This window comes from Pseudophryne corroboree, chromosome 10 (assembly GCF_028390025.1).
Source record: "Pseudophryne corroboree isolate aPseCor3 chromosome 10, aPseCor3.hap2, whole genome shotgun sequence".
In the NCBI taxonomy this organism is placed as follows: domain Eukaryota; kingdom Metazoa; phylum Chordata; class Amphibia; order Anura; family Myobatrachidae; genus Pseudophryne; species Pseudophryne corroboree.
In genome coordinates, this window is record NC_086453.1 from 20450356 (window position 1) to 20455291 (window position 4936).

At 35.1% G+C, this 4936-nt stretch overlaps 2 pseudogenes; one reads left to right on the top strand and one right to left on the bottom strand.

Moving 5' to 3' along the window:
- Positions 1 to 3047: 3047 nt before the first annotated feature.
- On the bottom strand, positions 3048 to 3166 carry LOC134967494 (5S ribosomal RNA; annotated as a pseudogene).
- Positions 3167 to 4472: 1306 nt separating this feature from the next.
- On the top strand, positions 4473 to 4591 carry LOC134967506 (5S ribosomal RNA; annotated as a pseudogene).
- The last annotated feature ends 345 nt before the right edge of the window (positions 4592 to 4936 follow it).

The following is a 4936-nucleotide window of genomic DNA, read 5'->3' on the forward strand; positions in this document are numbered from 1 at the left end:
CCGGTTGCCATGACGACGTGGCAGCACAGGGCAGGAGACCCTAACATAACTATAATCTTTAAGAAATGACATTTTAAAAAATATTGATTATCTTCTCATTCATTGCATAAAATAGGAGGATATCCAGGAACAGTAGGAACAACAGGCACGAGTACGACCGGAATAAGTGAGTATTTGCATGATACCACAAAGCATCTATTTATAAAATTGCATTATCTTTACATAATTTATTGCTCTAAGTTTGCAGTGATTGTCCATTAATTAAAGTTTATTTTATTAAATTGGTGAAGGCATCCCACATTCCATTAGAAGATACACAGATTCCAGTTTCTTTGGACAGATATTTGTCATTTGATAAGCATCAAAATATAAAGTTTTATAAGTATTAAAGGAAAATGATAAACCTTTTGTAAAAGTTCTCACACTTTGGGTGTCTAAGTGACTACATTTTTAACTGCACATGCATACCAAATTGCAACTTTAATAATGTGGGTGATTCAGTTCATCATATTGATCCTAGCTCAGCCAGGAAAGTAATAATTTGTTAAATGCTAGATGTGCAATCCTTTCAGTCTAGAATCTTAGAATGTTGACATTAACCAAAAAGTAGATGATGATTATTATTGAATACTTTTATAAATTGGATCAATATTATACTCCCTAGCCACCATTTGAAGAATTGTCAAATAATTGATTTTTAATATTTTGTTATATTGGTCTGTAATCTATTGTAAATGCTGATTTTTTTTTAACATTATGTAAACATTAATAGAAACTAAACAGAAAGTATTTTCTGTATTTACAGTATTGATTTATTTTCACATTTAAGATAAAATTCTTGGGCATTGTTCCCAGAACTACAGTATGTTTTGTTAATGTTTAAAATACAAAAATATTTGCAAATTGTTCCAAGAACACTTATTGAGATGTTAATTGTTTTTTATTTTTCTAGCTGGTGAAAATACATCGACTACAGGTAATTTTGATATGTAGTAAAATCCATATATATAAAAGTGTTATTAGACTGAGGGAAAAAAAACATTCAACAATTTAGGCATTTTAAGTCTAACTTTGGTATCACCAATAATATAAAATATTACAGTGCAGAATCAAAATGCAGCAAAACATTTGTCGGAAAAAGACATTTAAAAAGCAAAATTAAAGTAAATAATTTTTTTTTTGCATTATGGATTTATTATTTTCACTTTTACAACTATAATCTTTAAAAAGTGATGTTTAAAAAAACAACAACTTATTGATCATCTTCTCATTGCATGCAATAGGAGAATTTCCAGGAGCAGAAGGGTTAGGAGGCATAATTATATATGGAATAATTTTGTATCTGTATGATACCATAAAGCATTTATTTATATTTCATAGTCTTTCCATAATGTATTGCTCTTTAGTTTACATTTAATAAAATAATATCATTAATATAAAATGTTTTACAATTATATTTGAAGTGATTGTCCATTAGTTTCTTTTATTATTTTAAAATTAAATTGGTAAAGGCATCCCACATGCCATTAGCAGATACCACAGATTCTAGAACCTTTGGCAATTTTTTTTTAGTTTAAGTATCAAACATAGAAATCCATTTTTCTAAGTTTTAAGGAAAAATCTTAGCTCTTTAGTGAATAGTTCTCACATTTTGGCTATCTATGTGGCCACATTTTTAACTGCACATGTATAACAAAAAGCAATCTTGATACTGTGGAAAACTCAGTTCATCATTAGGAACCTAGCTCAGACAGGAATGTAATAATTTGTTAAATGCTAGATGTGCAATCCTTTCAGTCTATCATTTTAGATAGCTGAGAATAACAAAAATTAAAGGATTAATAATATTAAATATCAATAATAATTACATCAATATTATACTCCCTTGCCACTGATTTGAAAGAATATAAATATTTTATTTTTAATCATTTTCATCTATTGGTATGTAATCTATTGTAAATACTTTTTTTATAAAAAATTCTAAACATTAATAGAGACTGGAAAGATAGTATTTTCTGTATTTACAGTATAAATAAATTTTCAAATTTAAGATAAAATTCTTGGGCAATGTGGTTATTATTATTATTATTATTTCATTTATAAGGCTCCACAAGTGTTTCACAGCGCCGTACAAAGAACAGCACAATGAGACAAAACTTAACATAACAATAAATAACAAAAATAGAGTACAGGTAACAAAGAGCACAACAATTCTCAAAACATAATACTGCTTAGATGAAAGTAGTGAGTGAGGGATCAGTGTACTACTAAGAGCTGGTGGCCATAGATAGAGATGAGCCTTTACCAGTAGGAGAAAAGTAGGTAAAGATGGTCACTGAGTAGGAGAGGGCTGTGAGTGAAATGTGTTGAGAAGATGGTTTTGACAACAAGAAGAAAGAAGGCCCTGCCCTGAGAAGCTTACAATCTAGTAGGATGGGGTGACAGACAGATGACATGAGGTGCAAGCAAGCAGGAGGTAGCCTGATGGCAGGATGTAAGCAAAGCAGAGATGGTCAAGGCATGAGGCAGGGGGATTGGGGAAGCAGCCACAGGACCAGGTTATTCATCAGAAGGGTATGCATTGATGAATAGGTGGGTATTTAGTGCAGAATTAAAGCTTTGCAAGGTTGGGGAGAGTCTAATGGAGCGGGGGATCATGTTCCACTGAAGGGGTGCAGCACAGGTAAAATCTTGTTCTCAAGCATGGAAAATAAGGACAGGAGAGAAAGGAAAAAAGTGACCCTTGTTGGGAGCACTCCCTCTTGGAAACAACTGTGATTGGAATTATGTATAATGTATTTTTATTTAAAACGTAACCTTTAATTCTTAATGAGTAATATAGGAGTACACACAAAGTATGTTTAAAAATTGATTAAATAGTTTGAATCGTAAATTCGGGATTGCAACTGTGAACATAAGGATGAAAAAAACATAATATAATATAAAAGGCAAATGTGCGGTACAAGTTACGGCAAAACCAGAAGATTTGCCCGCCTGGTGTTGATTAATGCAATAGGTGCAATAGCCAAGGTATTGCCTTCAAACTTGACCTACAACACCTGGTATTCCTTAGTGGTCAACCACCTAAGTACTGACCAGGCCCAACACCGTATTGCTTCCAAGATCGGACGAGATTGGGCATGTACGGTGTGGTATGGTAGTAGATTGAAGTTGATGAAGCAAAGACCTATAATGGGTATGCAACTACCCGTGAACAAGCTTTCTGTGAAACGTACGTTGGGAGGTGAACGGGTCACGGTGAGTGCGCTCACGTGACCAAGAGACCGGCAGGAGAGGAGACCAGTGGAGCCGCTCAGACACACAGCTCATCACGCCGAGCTGTCAGCGGCAGGAGAGGAGACCTGTGGAGCCGCTCAGACACACAGCTCACTACGCCGAGCTGTCAGCGGCAGGAGATGAGATCAGTGGAGCCGCTCAGACACACAGCTCATCACGCCGAGCTGTCAGCGGTACCTAACTAGCAGGATACATGCACAGGCGCTCGCAAGTATTTCTCCAGATATATCCTGCATTTTCACTCTGTCTCCCGCTCTCCAGCCACGCACAATTGTAATTAAACACTGTGTGCATCAGTCTCATTCAGGCAAATCTATGCCGTTTTTATAATAAGGCACTTTTTTTCTATTAATTATATTCAATCTTTTCATTGCATATTACAATTTGCTGCTATTAGGTGCCACATATACAGACACTTTTTCAGTGTTACTCTGTTGCTGATGAAATTACGTACAATCAGCAACAATCTACCTTTTGCATTTTGACAATTGATTCTTTTTTTTTTTTTTTTTCACATTTCTTATTTGACTGTGGACATACAGCATATACAATACTATTTGTGTGCTTCCTTACTGCAAGTATAATTATTTATCTAAGATTGCAATTAAGACAGTAATTGACATTTCAGGCTCTAATGAATTAGTTAGCCTTATTGTGGATAGTGGAGATCACGTCTCTTGAGATCTATTCCCTAATTTCTATCCACTCCTGCCAATCTGTCGTTTCAGCTGAATACATGATTTCTGGCACATTTCCATTCCCTGCCCTATACACTGTGTGAAGGGGGAGGGGAAGTATGGTGTATTGCTCAGGATCTTTTGCATATTCAGTAGTACCTATACTTGCAACACATTTATGTTTTGATATCTCTCAAACTTTGCTGGCATGTCATCAGAATAACTAGGGTTCATTATTGCCCTACTACATGTGAAAAATCCTCTGGGATCAATGTTGCATAGCACAGTATAAAGCAACATATTGGCGGCTATTTTTGGCAAAACCGGTTGACCATATGATTTAAAACCTATGTATACCTATACATTTGGAATACACTTTGGTGCAATGATGGTTAAACATCAGTCTCTTTCTTAAGAGATTTTTTTGCCCATTCTACCAGGCCTTGGGTGGATCTAACAATTGCATACCCATTATAGGTCTTTGCTTCATCAACTTCAATCTACTACCATACCACACCGTACATGCCCAATCTCGTCCGATCTTGGAAGCAATACGGTGTTGGGCCTGGTCAGTACTTAGGTGGTTGACCACTAAGGAATACCAGGTGTTGTAGGTCAAGTTTGAAGGCAATACCTTGGCTATTGCACCTATTGCATTAATCAACACCAGGCGGGCAAATCTTCTGGTTTTGCCGTAACTTGTACCGCACATTTGCCTTTTATATTATATTATGTTTTTTTCATCCTTATGTTCACAGTTGCAATCCCGAATTTACGATTCAAACTATTTAATCAATTTTTAAACATACTTTGTGTGTACTCCTATATTACTCATTAAGAATTAAAGGTTACGTTTTAAATAAAAATACATTATACATAATTCCAATCACAGTTGTTTCCAAGAGGGAGTGCTCCCAACAAGGGTCACTTTTTTCCTTTCTCTCCTGTCCTTATTACCCATG